General features: G+C 41.6%; 1 long non-coding RNA gene across 1 annotated transcript in view; it reads left to right on the top strand.

The window, feature by feature from the left end:
- Positions 1–12,866, top strand: part of LOC113906340 — a 29,524-nt gene extending 16,658 nt beyond the window's left edge. Inside the window, exon 3 of the long non-coding RNA XR_003514849.1 lies at positions 12,414–12,866. This is a non-coding gene — a long non-coding RNA (uncharacterized LOC113906340). The remainder of the gene's footprint in view (positions 1–12,413) is intronic.
- The last annotated feature ends 964 nt before the right edge of the window (positions 12,867–13,830 follow it).

Genomic DNA, 13,830 nt, shown 5'->3' with positions numbered 1-13,830 from the left:
TTCTGAAGGAGATCAGCCCTGGGATTTCTTTGGAAGGAATGATGCTAAAGCTGAAACTCCAGTACTTTGGCCACCTCATGCGAAGAGTTGACTCATTGGAAAAGACTCTGATGCTGGGAGGGATTGGGGCAGGAGGAGAAGGGGACAACAGAGGATGAGATGGCTGGATGGCATCACTGACTCGGTGGACGTGAGTTTGAGTGAACTCCGGGAGTTGGTGATGGACAGGGAGGCCTGGTGTGCTGCAATTCATGGAGTCGCAGAGTTAGACATGACTGAGCGACTGAACTGAACTGACCTTTGTAAACAGAATTGAAACATTTATCTTTTCTCTTTACCTGAGCCCTCCAGAAATTGGAAACTCGTAGGTTCCCAATAGCCTTATCAGGTGAATGAGGAAGGCAACCTCCTGGCTGGTGGTATTTTGGGAACCTTGAAAAGGGAGGAATTCACCCAAATTTGTAAAGCAAAGTCTGTGATAAACCTTTGGCATGGCTTTCCTTGCCCTGAGAGACCTTTAAAAAAGTTCAGTCTGAAACTCTTTATGAACATTTCCTAACAGTCAATTTAAAAGAGCCTATTACATCAATTACACTTATATAAGTAATCAGACAAAGTTTATTAAAAGCAGATTTAATATACCAACAAATTCGTCTCAATTTAGCTATATTTGGTAAAAATGAGGGCAATTATAGAGAGAAAAGAGCAGGTTTTAGTGGATATTAAATTCTGGTTTTGTTAACAGATGACAATACAAAAAAAGAAAACTACAGGCCAATATCCTTGATGAACATAGATGCAAAAATTCTCAACAAAATTTTAGCAAGCAGAATTAAGCAACACATCAAAAAGCTCATACACCATTATCAAGTTGGGTTTATTCCAGGGATGCAAGGATTCTTCAATATATGCAAATCAATCAATGTGATACACCATATTAACAAATTGAATCATAAAAACCATATGATAATCTCAATAGAGGATTTCTTTGGAAGGAATGATGCTAAAGCTGAAACTCCAGTACTTTGTCCACCTCATGCAAAGAGTTGACTCATTGGAAAAGACTCTGATGCTGGGAGGGATTGGGGGCAGGAGGAGAAGGGGACGACAGAGGATGAGATGGCTGGATGGCATCACTGACTCGGTGGATGTGAGTCTGGGTGAAGTCTGGGAGTTGGTGATGGACAGCCTGGCGTGCTGCGATTCATGGGGTCGCAAAAAGTTGGACACGACTGAGCGACTGAACTGAACTAAACTGAATCTCAATAGATGCAGAAAAAGCCTTTCACAAAATTCAGCACCCATTTATGATTAAAACTCTTCAAAAAAATGTGCATAGAAGGAACCTACCTCAACCTAGTAAAGGCCGTATATGATAAGCCTATAGCACACATTATTCTCAATGGTGAAAAACTGAAAACATTCCCCCTAAGATCAGGAACAAGACAAGGGTGTCCACTTTCACCACTATTATTCAACATAGTTCTGGAAGTCCTAGCTACAGCAATCAGAGAAGAAAAAGAAATACAGGGAATCCAGATCAGGAAATAAGTAAAGCTCTCACTGTTTGCAGATGACATACTGTACATAGAAAACCCTAAAGACAGTATCAGAAAACTACTAGAGCTAATCAGTGAATTTAGTAAAGTTGTAGGATACAAAATCAATACACAGAAATCACTTGCATTTCTATATACTAACAATGAAAAATCAGAGAAATTAAGGAATTAATCCCATTCACCATTGCAACAAAAAGAATTAAATACCTAGGAATAAACTTACTTAAGGAGACAAAAGAAATGTACACAGAAAATTATAAGACACTAATGAAAGAAATCAAAGATGACATAAACAGATGGAGGGATATTCCATGTTCCTGGGTAGGAAGCATCAATATTGTGAAAATGACTATACTACCAAATGCAACCTAGAGATTCAATGCAATCCCTATCAAATTACCAACGGCATTTTTCACAGAGCTAGAACAAAAAATTTCACAATTCATATGGAAACACAAAAGACCCCAAACAGCCAAAGCAGTCTTGAGAAAGAAGAATGGAGCTGGAGGAATCAACCTTCCTGACTTCAGCTTATACTACAAAGCTACAGTCATCAAGACAGTATAGCACTGGCACAAAAACAGAAGTATAGACCAATGGAACAAGACAGAGAGCCCAGAAATAAACCCATGCACTTATGGGTACTTTATTTTTGACAAAGGAGGCAAGAATATACAATGGGGTAAAGACAGCCTCTTCAATAAATGGTGCTGGGAAGACTGGACAGTTCCATGTAAAAGAATGAAATTAGAACACTTCCTAACACCATACATAAACTCAAAATGGATTAAAGACCTAAATGTAAGACCAGAAACTATAAAACTCTTAGAGGAAAATATAGGCAGAGCACTCGATGACATAAACCAAAGATCTGCTATGACTCACCTCCTAGAGTAACAGAAATAAAAACAAAAGTAAACTAGTGGGACCTGATTAAACTCAAAAGCTTTTGCACAGCAAAGGAAACTCTAAGCAAGGTGAAAAGACAACCCTCAGAATGGGAAAAAAATAATAGCAAATGAAACAACTGACAAAGGAATAATTTCCAAAATATACAAACAGCTCATATAGCTCAATGCCAGAAAAACAAACAACCTAATCAGAAAGTGGGAAAAAGACCTAAACAGACTTTTCTCCAAAGAAGATATAGGATGGCTAACAACACATGAAAAGATTTTCAACGTCACTCATTATTAGAGAAATGCAAATCAAAACTACAGTGAGATATCAGCTCACACCAGTCAGAATGGCCAACATCAAAAAGTCTACAAACAATAAATGCTGGAGAGGGTGTGGAGAAGAGGGAACCCTCTTGCATTGTTGGTGGGAATGTAAACTGATACAGCCACTATGGAAGATGGTATGAAGATTCCTTAAAAACTAGGAATACAACCACCATATGACCCAGCAATCCCAGTCCTAGGTATATACCCTGAGGAAACCAAAATTGAAAAAGACACATGTATCCCACTGTTCATTGCAGCACTATTTACAATAGCTAGAACATGGAAGCAACCTAGATGTCCATTGACAGATGCATGGATAAAGAAGCTGTGGCACATATACACAATGGAATATTACTCAGCCACAAAAAGGAATGCATTTGAATCAGTTCGGATGAGGTGGATGAACCTAGAACCTGTTATACAGAGTGAAGTGAGTCAGAAAGAGAAAGATAAATGTAGTATTCTAATGCATATACACAGAATCTAGAAAAATGGTACTGAAGAATTTATTTACAGGGCAGCAATGGAGAAACAGACATAGAGAACAGACTTATGGACATGGGGAGAGGCCAGGAGAGGGTAAGATGTACGGAGAGAGTAACATGGAAACTTACATTACCATATATAAAACAGATAGCCAACGGGAATTTGCTGTATGACTTGGGAAACCCTGTGTTCTGTGTCAACCTAGAGGTGTGGGATGGGGAGGGAGATAGGAGGGAGATTCAAAAGGGAGGGGATATATGTAACTTCTGTCTGATTCATGTTGAAGTTTGACAGAAAACAACAAAATTCTGTAAAGCAATTATCTTTCAATAAAAAAAAATTCTGGTTTTGTTAATTTATCTCTGTACTTACTGCCTAAGACTCAGTTCCAAGTCAGTTCCTTACTGTTATATTATTGTAAAATAAAAGGACATTCTAATTTGTTTCTGAAGCTTATCTCAGTAATCTATCTTTGGATGAAGATCAGATGCATCATGACCTTCAGCCAGAGATTATGCATGCTGGAAAAGACATCATTTAAAAAGCAAGAGAGTGCCAGAAAAACATCTATTTCTGCTTTATTGACTATGCCAAAGCCTTTGACTGTGTGGATCACAATAAACCGGAAAATTCTGAAAGAGATGGGAATACCAGTCCACCTGACCCACCTCTTGAAAAACCTGAATGCAGGTCAAGAAGCAACAGTTAGAACTGGACATGGAACAACAGACTGGTTCCAATAGGAAAAGGAGCACATCAAGGCTATATATTGTCACCCTGCTTATTTAACTTCTATGCAGAGTACATCATGAGAAACGCTGGGCTGGAAGAAGCACAAGCTGGAAGCAAGACTGCCGGGAGAAATATCAATAGCCTCAGATATGCAGATGACACCACCCTTATGGCAGAAAGTGAAGAAGAACTAAAGAGCCTCTTGATGAAAGTGAAAGAGGAGAGTGAAAAAGTTGGCTTAAAACTTGACCTTCAGAAAACGAAGATCATGGCATCTGGTCTCATCACTTCATGGTAAATAGATGGGGAAACAGTGGAATCAGAGGTGGAGTTTATTTGGGGGGGCTCCAAAATCACTGCAGATGGAGATTGCAGCCATGAAATTAAAAGACGCTTACTCCTTGGAAGGAAAGTTATGATCAACTTAACATATTAAAAAGAAAAGACATTACTTTGCCAACAAAGCCATCTAGTCAAAGCTATGGTTTTTCCAGTGGTCATGTATGGATGTGAGAGTTGGACTATAAAGAAAGCTGAGCGCCGAAGAATTGATGCTTTTGAACTGTGGTGTTGGAGAAGACTCTTGAGAGTCCCTTGGACTGCAAGGAGATCCAACCAGTCCATCCTAAAGGAGATCAGTCCTGGGTGTTCACTGGAAGGACTGATGCTGAAGCTGAAACTCCAATACTTTGGCCACCTCATATGAAGGTTGACTCACTGGAAAAGACCCTGATGCTGGGAGGGATTGGGGGCAGGAGGAGAAGGGGACGACAGAGGATGAGATGGCTGGATGGCATCACCGACTCAATGGACATGGGTCTGGGTAAACTCCAGGAATTGGTGATGGACAGGGAGGCCTGGCGTGCTGCGGTTCACGGGGTCGCAAAGAGTCGGACATGACTGAGCGACTGAACTGAACTGAACGGACTATTTCCAACCTAGATGGAAAGACCTTTATCAGGTACTCTGTACTCTTACCTAGCTCAGACACAGTGAAACTTAAGGAAATTGCCTCTTGGACCAATGTTTCCACTTAGAAAGGGCCCCTGCACTGCACTGGCCTATAGAAAGGACTGCTGACCTTAAAATCACCTTAAAACAGGACTCAAGTGGAGGAGAAACTACCAGACCAGAATGAGAAGAAGATGACATCTGAAGCAGACAGCTGACCCAAGGTTCTGGGCCAGGCCTGGATACCAATTACTCTGATAATTGCTCATACCTTTGCTTATGAACCAAACATATTTCAGTCTCCTGCAGAGTTTGAATTTAACCTAATTGTTTGGTTTATGATCAACTACTTATACCCTACTTTAGTGGATTTCTCCACTCGAAGGTTCCAACTGGGTGACCCTTAGGAAAATTTATTCTAGAATAAAGAAATTATAGTTCTCTTTAGGCCAGTATTGATATTACTAAGTGGGACCCCCTCACCTGGCCAATTAATAATAACTGCTCTGACTCCTACTATAAAAATGAATTTTCTTTTAGGATCACTCAAGCTCAATCAGAATACGGAGTCAAATCTCAGTCAAAAACTATAACCTCCTGTTTTTATTAGAAGGAACCTCCCACAATTGCAGTATATATTTATGTGGTTAACACCAGGCTATGGACATTTAAATTTAAAGGCTCTTGTATGTCAGGAACAATTAAATCATACAAAGGATAATCAGCTAACAGCAGTAGGGAATTGGGTTGGGTGCCTTATGGGCAATGCCAGTATATAACTTCCCTTAAAAATAAGGATTGGCACAGAACAGACTAAGTCAGATGACCTGGGAATATACTGGCTGCACCTAATAGAAGTTCTTGGCTTAAATTCTTACTTATAACCTTACTACTATCATTTGTATTTTTCCTGTTTTACAAAATTGTTGTTTTTGCATTACCAAATGTGTGTGACTGAGTGTTTGATAAAATGATGACCAGGGGACTAGAAGCAGTTGACCAGATAGATAGTTCTATGATCTATAGATCATATATCTATGATCTATAGATAGATCTATAGATCAATGGTTATATAGTGTAACTCTAGATGTGAGAAAAAGCAACGAGGGGGCATCGTGTCCTGGACCACAATAGACTAGTAAGACTGTCTTGTGATTCAGAGACATTTGACTATATTAGTAGCGCCTGGCCTGGTAATAGCACATTGAGTTTGCATGTTGAGAGCCTCACCTGACCTAGGAATAACCGTTCCTTAACACTGTGGGACAAAATAGTCACTAGATGTCTCCCAAACCACGGTCAAATTTATGACCATGATCGGACGCTGCCAACTAAAACTTATCACCTGCCATCTGGCACCGCAAGAATGAAGCCACTGTAGTTGCTGCCCTGCGGCTTACCCTGAAAGGGGTTCAGGGTGGAAATCAGGGGTGAGGCACTGTGCTCTGAGAAAAACTGGCAGAACAGGCATTCATTTAGTTAGATATTTTCAGGAGAAGGTTTTACAAGCCCAATTTCTTGCATCTTCTCATATCTTCTCAAAAGGAAACATATGTTTCTTGTGACTAACAGCAAACTTCTGCCAAAATGTGTACTTGATTACATGAATCCCTCTTTACCATCATCATATATATACTCATCTCCCCCCTTACCACTTCAGAGCAGTCCCTCAGAGTTATCACAGAAGCTGTCTCCTGGGATATAGTTTTCATTTTGTCCCAGATAAAACTTAATCACAACTATCACAGTATGTTTCTTTTTTTTCCCCCAGTGGTGAACTAGAATCCAAACCTTGGTCTGCTTGATTCTAAAGCTCAGTCCTTTGGCTACCTAAGCTCTCAGAGCCTGTCAAGGTAACCCAAACTTGATCACTGGATCCTTTGAATTGTGTGACAGTTTCCCTTGGTATAAAATTCCCAAATGCGGTGGACAGAATACTGTCTTCCAAATATGTCCGTGTTCTGATCCCCAGAACCTGTCAGTAAGTCACCTTATATGGCAAAAGGGACTTTGAAATGTTATTAAGGATCTTAAATTAGGGAAATTATCCTAAATTATCAGGATGGGCCCGCTGTAATCACAAGCATCTTATAATATGGAAGAGGGAGGCAGGAGGGTTAGAAAAGAAGATGTAACAACGGAAGCAGAAGTGGGGGGAGGGATGGGATATACGATGCTTGTTTTCGGTCTTAAAGCTCGAGGAAGGAGACACAAATCAAGGAATAAAAGTGGCCTCTAGAAGCTGAAAAAAGCAAGGGAACAGATTCCCATAAAGCCTTCAGAAAGAAGACAGCTCTGCCAATAACTTGATTTTAGGACTTCTGGCCTTCAGAACTGTAATATTACATCTGTGTTGTTCTAACCCACTAAGTTTTTGGTAATTTGTTACATTAAAGCTTAAGAAGCTTGAGTACTATGGTAAATTAAACACAGCCACATATTCTTTGCAGCTGCTCCCATTAGGTGGTGAAGAGTAGTTTCCCAGCTCCTGACTCTGGCTAGCCATGTGACTTGCTGTGACCAATAGAATGCAACAAAATTGGTCTTGTGTGGTTATGAGTTTAGGCCTCAGAGACCTCACAGTTTCTTTTTTTTCTCCTTTTCTTCCTTCCTTCTTGCTCTCTCTCATTCAGATGCTGCCACCATGTGGACAAATCTGAGCTAGATTAGTGGAGAACCCTCAACCAACATCAACTGCTAGCAAGACAGGAAATGAGTTGACAGATAATAGCAGCCCCATCAGGATCCCAAGCAAAGCGAACAGAAAAACCAGGTCAGCAGCGCCTCGAGGACTGTGAACAGACACAGTTATTGTTATTTTAAGCTACTAAATTTTGGGGTGCTGCAACAGATAAATGTTATGGGTACTTTTGAAAAACATCAATTCCTGCCTATCCTCCATTTCTCTAGATAGTGTGATCAAGAATTTCTTGGTAAGGAGCTCCATTAATATGTTTGTGGTGGCTGTTGTTCATCAATAAAGTGTAGACCTTGGAGACCAAGTCCTACTGAGTTACCTGGACCTCTGAAGCCCACTAAACCTGCTCCATTCACGGCACCTGGGCCAAGGAAACTTGCTCTCTGTCACCTAGTGTACAGGTCAGGGCTTCTTCTATTGCAAATATAAAAAACCCAACTAGAACTGCTTAAAGAAAATGTCTTATAAACATTTGAAAATAATTTTTAAAAGCAATAGGGCTAAATTCAGGCATGGCGTGTGCCTGTTCCCTCCTTATTGCTTGTCTCCACACTGGCTTCATTCTCAGGCTGCCTAGTGGCACTTCAAGGATCAACTTAGTGGAAAAGCTCTCTCAGTAGTCTCCACGAAGTCTAACTGTATGTTGTTGGCTTTGATTGGCTCCATTCTTGAACCAAATCTCTGACTAGGAAAATGCAATGCTGTAATTGGTCAGGCTGGAGCCACCTGGAGCCAAAAGCAGTGTCATCTGAAGTACATAGGACAAGGAGTTAGGGAGATAGCAATTCTCCAGAGAAAAACCGCTAGAGCAGGTTCCAGGAAAGGCATGAATGGATGTTGGGCAGCAAAACCCACTGATATTTGCTATAGCTGGACATGGAGATCAGATTTTCTGATGTCACTTAAATCCTGAAAATTTGCACTGGGTCACCTAGCTACTGGAAATCTTCACCTTCCCAGATCTCAAATGTCTGGATGCCAGGCTGTGCAATTCATCTCGGCCATCACCTGAATGAGGCAGGCAGGTTGCCCTCTCCATCAAAAATGCACCCCCTTCGTATGCTCTGTAAAACAATTGGTGAAGTATTCCCCATGCGAGATAATTTAATCCCAACGCTAAGGGCCCTATCGATATGTCTCCGTGTTCATAATCCTCTCATTTCATGTATGTCTTTGTATCATAATAAAAGCTGGATTAAGGGAAGTTGTAGTCAAACATTTTCCCAGGGAGTTAATCCACTAGGAAAGTTAAAATTAACTGAAAATGTATGAATGAGAATACTGTTTATATCTGGATTTCTCCAGTGGAGACAACCATATGTGCCTGGAAGAAATACTTGGATAAGTGCCTTGTGGGGACAGTTAGGAGACAAGTGTAAGATTCCCAAAAAATTCAGAAAAACTGATGATGTCAAAATTGCCTTCTAAGGATGCTGGTACTGTTGTCTGCAGGGATTCGAGGTCTTAAAGCTGGAGATCTTCTCTGCCCTTTTCCCTGGCCAGCTCAGTCCCTCTCTCCTCTAAACAAATAAGCACATATCTAGGTATGAAGGAATTCCAGGTACTTCCACTGGCTTTGATTATAACGATGCATGCACGGGTCTGTCTTACTCCTTAAGACAGGAATTTGTTTTATTGATAATCTTCATATCCCCCCCATCAAGTACAATACCAAGCACATAGGAGGCTCTCAGTAAAGATGACAATGTCGCCAGAATTTTAGAAACCAGTCCCTGATAAATGGAAATCTCCATCTTAAAATCCACTCCTCCCTTCAAAATTGTGCTTGCTGGTCACCTGATGCAGGGAAGTCTTCACTTTTATTTGTTTGCTTGCTTTTTAAGACAAAAGCCTGGTCTTGCTCATGAAGAAACAGTCTTTCTGCAGTAAGACCCCTCAAGGAGCCACAGAGATCACAAAGTATACTTCTGGCGGGCCCTGGAAAGCAGCCTCTTTTCTTCAGGCTTCCTGAGCTCCTGGTGGGTTTCTCCGCTGTTCAGAGAGAGCCCCAGGGCTTGCTCCCTCACCTGAGCTTTTTACATCTGCTGTCCTTCTTGGAAGCAGAAAGCACAAGTGAATCAGGAAATCACAGTTCTCAATAAGGAAAAAGATAACTTTAGAAAACTCCATCTATAATCTGGTTTGTGCTCCTTCACCCTACTGAGTATGAAGGTTAAGAAAGGCTCACTGAGGAAATTCACTGGCGGTCCAGTGGTCAGGGCTTGGTGCTTTTGCTGAAGGGGCCTGAGTTTGATCCCTGGTTGGGGAACTAATATCCCACAAGCTGTGCTGTGTGGCCAAAAATAGAAAAAAAAAAACAAGGCTCACTGAAGAACAATGTGTCCTCACACCAACATTCCCAGAAGTACCATGGCCCTGGGAACTAGAGAGTAATGGAAAGGAAATATGACTTTTTAAAGCTGACCTCTAAAAAAGCGATGAGAACATTTTTGTTTTCCCTGGGATTTGATGATTAGAAGGCAAGCGTCATCTTCTCTCATGCAGTCTCTGTTTAAACAAATAGCTTTCTTTGTAGACTGCCTAAGCTTTGCAGGAAATAGCATCAATGTGAATGTGATCCCAAACCCATAGTTTCTACTTCCTGTCCTCCAGATTATGTGCACCAAAATCAGATTTTTTTCAGGTGTCTTTTATAGGCAAAGCCCATTGCTAGGTGCACAGAGGACTCAGATCCATCCACACACCATAATCTGCATGCCCTAGCCCCTTTTTGTTTTTTAGTCCCCAAGAATCAGCTCTCACAGATTCAATCAGTCATTGAACTTATACCTACTATAGGAATTTCCACTCACCTTCCTAGGATAGTCCTTTTTTCTCTGGCTTTACCTGCCTTTCCTGGGCTGGACCTCACAGATTACAAGCATATTCTCACTATATGACAGAATCATAGGTAGGGTACAAATATGTCTCATGCAAGATTTGGGATACAGTGATACAAGAAATTATACATCTGAAATTCAAATTTAACTGGACACCTATTTTTGTTTGCTAAATCTGGCAACCCTACAGGTAGGAATAAAATCTTTATCTGAACTACTTTGGATTAGACTTGAAATCTGATCTTGGAAAAAAATCACCCTCTTCTACCTTTTACCAAGTAATTACCAAGTAATTCCCCTTTTCTACCTTTTTCCTGGAAACACAAACTCTCACATACATTCAAGTCCATATAATCGTATTCCCCACTTTTTTTATTTTTGGATTTTTTTAGTTACCATTAAGGTAAATTTTACACCCAGTAAATGCACAGATCTTAAGTGTATATTTGATGAGTTCTGACCAATTTGTACCCCTGTGAAACACATACCCCAATCAAGATATAGACTGTTTCTATTACCTCAAAAAGTTCCCTTGGGCCCCTTTCCAGTTAATGATGTTGCCTCAGAGACAACTGCCATAGATTAGCGTTGCTTGTTCCTGTGCATGCATGCGTGCTCAGTCGTGTCCAACTATGTGACTGCATGGACTGTAGCCCCCCAGACTCCTCTGTCCATGGAATTTTCCAGGCAAGAACACTGGAGTGGGTGCTCGTTCTTGAGTTTCATATAAATGGAGTTACAGTATGTTCTCTTTAGTGTCTGGCTTCTTTCTCTCAACAAGTTGCTTCTGAGATTTGCCCATATGGGTGTTTATCTCAGTCACTTATTCTTTTTCTTAAGGAGTATGAGTCCACTGAATGGATTTACCACGTTTATCCAGTCACCTGTCAGTGAACATGTGAGCTGTTTCCAGTTTGGAGCTATTATGAATAAAGTTTCTATGAACATTGCACACAGATCTTTTTGTGAGGATGTGTTTTTATTTCTCTTGTATTAGTTTCACAGGGCTTATATTAGTTTCTCTTGTATTAGTTTGTGGTAACAAATTATCACAAATTCTATGGCTAACAACAACAGAAATTTATTCTCTCAGCAGTTCGGGAGGCCAGAAGTCTAAAGTGTCAGGACTTCCCTGTGGCTAAGACTCCGTGCTCCCAATGCAGGGGACCCAGGTTTGATCCCTGGTCAGGAAACTAGACCCCACAGGCCTCAACTAAGACCTGGTACAGCCAAATAAATAAATAAAAATATTAAGGGCTTCTCTGGTGGCTCAGTAGTAAACAGTCCACCTGCCATTGCAGGAGACACAGGTTCAATCCCTGGTCTGGGAAGATCCCAGGTTCCATACTAGGAGCCATTGAACCCATGGGCCACAGCTATTGAGCCTGGGCTCTAGAGCCTGGGAACCACAGCTAATGAGTCCACTCAGGGCAACCCCTGAAGTGCATGTGCCCTGGAGCCCACGCTCACAACAAGACAAACCACTGCCATAAGAAGCCCACACACCACAACTGCAGACTAGCGCCTGCTCGCGGCAACTAGAGAAAAGCCCTCGCAGCAATGAAGACCCAGCCCAAAAATAAATAAATTTATCTTAAAAAAAAAAAAAAAAAATATATATATATACACACATATATATAAAACCAAAGTGTCAGCAGGGTGGGCTCCCTGGAGACTCTGAAGGCCACGTTCCATGTCTCTCTCACCTGTGCTGCTGTTGGCAGCCCTTGGCACTCCTTGACTGGTGACTGCATCCCTCCAATCTCTGCCTCGATTGTCACAAGGTGTTTTTCCCCGTCATTAATCCTGTGTCACTGGAGGGACAGTGGAATGGAAGGAGGTAGATGAGCGGGGCAGTGGGGCAGTGACTAGATGCAGTACATACTTTCATGTCAACTCTGTCTCCGCTCTTAATTTACAGGCTCTCTGCAGGCTGGTCCTGACTCCTAGGCTGGGCTGACATCACTGAGCCGAGCAAAGATGTTCACCCAAACGAAGCAGACATCAACCTCTGCAGACAGAAGCCGATGCTCCTGCCTTTCTTCCCCAGTTTCCCCGCTCTGTACATCCAACTCTAAACATCCAGCCTTCTCATACTCCAGAGTGTTGCCCAATCCCAGGTTCTGGAAATTCTCTTGCCTCCAGAAACAAAATGATAACATCCAGCCTGTCTGGGCTTGGCTATGCTATGGACAGACAGCACAAAACCAGAGGAACTGTGACATCCTGCAAAATAAGCCCAGCGCTTGTCCCCTGTACCTCTTTTATCTCCAGCCTCTGTTGTACGATCTAGGAGGTTCTAGCTCTAGGTTTGATCACGGGATCTAGAAGTATTGATATATTAGGCAAGATTAAAACGGAACATTTCTCTGAAGGTCTGGTACTTTTCGAAATCCTGACTTTGAAATTTAGAAGCATCTTGACTCAGCCCCAGAGCTTTGCATCTAGACTGCCCATCCCCTGCCTGGTCTTCCTTCTTACAGCCACAACAGGAAGCCCCCTGCAGGCGGCAGGGCTTCCGTTCCTCCTCTGTCACCCCCTGCACTTGGCTTTTCCCTTCTCTTCAACACAGACATCCAGCTCTGAGCTCAAAAGTCCCTGGGAATGCGGGTCATCTGTGGTGTTTTCGTAGTCTGGGAGGTTCTGAGAGTTTCCAACAACAGGTTTCTTCCACAGAAACCTTCGATCAGTACCTTCCAGGTTTATCCTAGGGAAGGAGATAACGTTAACTTTCTGAGACATAAAAGGTTTTGCTTGCAAGCAGCTCTACAAATATTTTTTTGCCCAATTGCCAGTGTCTGAGGCTTCCAACAGGCCCCACCTGATATCTTCAAATTCACTAGTTCTTGGGTATGTGAATTTGGGGGAGGCAATGAAAAGAGATTTTTTTACATGCCCAGTTGACTATTTAGTTTGAGCAGTCCGAGAAAAGAGAAAGGACAGGTAGGCATCGTACTGTTTTGCCAAAAGTTTTCACTTTCATCTCAGGTTCAAAGGATTCATTAACAAAATCAGCCACTTGTTTTATACAAATAAATAATACTAATATTTATTAGAGAGCTATCTAGCTTACTTTCAATGTACTAACATTAAAAGAAAAAGAAATAGAAAGAGCAGAGGATACATCACCAAATTGGGTTTTGACAAACATCCAGACTTAATCAGCGCTGGGAAGTCCCGGGTCACAGCACATCTGGAGTCCCAATTGGAAAGAGGTTCCAGGCAGTACCCCGTTCTATGGGTGAGACTTCAAAGATTGCAGTTCAGGGTTCGCACTTATAATCCCATGACACAAACTAGTATCATCATCAATCTGTGAGCAAATTGCAGCTCTGGTT

The sequence above is a fragment of the Bos indicus x Bos taurus genome, chromosome 16, assembly GCF_003369695.1.
Source record: "Bos indicus x Bos taurus breed Angus x Brahman F1 hybrid chromosome 16, Bos_hybrid_MaternalHap_v2.0, whole genome shotgun sequence".
Lineage (NCBI taxonomy): Eukaryota > Metazoa > Chordata > Mammalia > Artiodactyla > Bovidae > Bos > Bos indicus x Bos taurus.
The sequence above is the reverse complement of the archived record's forward strand: the minus strand, read 5'-3'. Positions and strand labels throughout refer to the sequence as shown.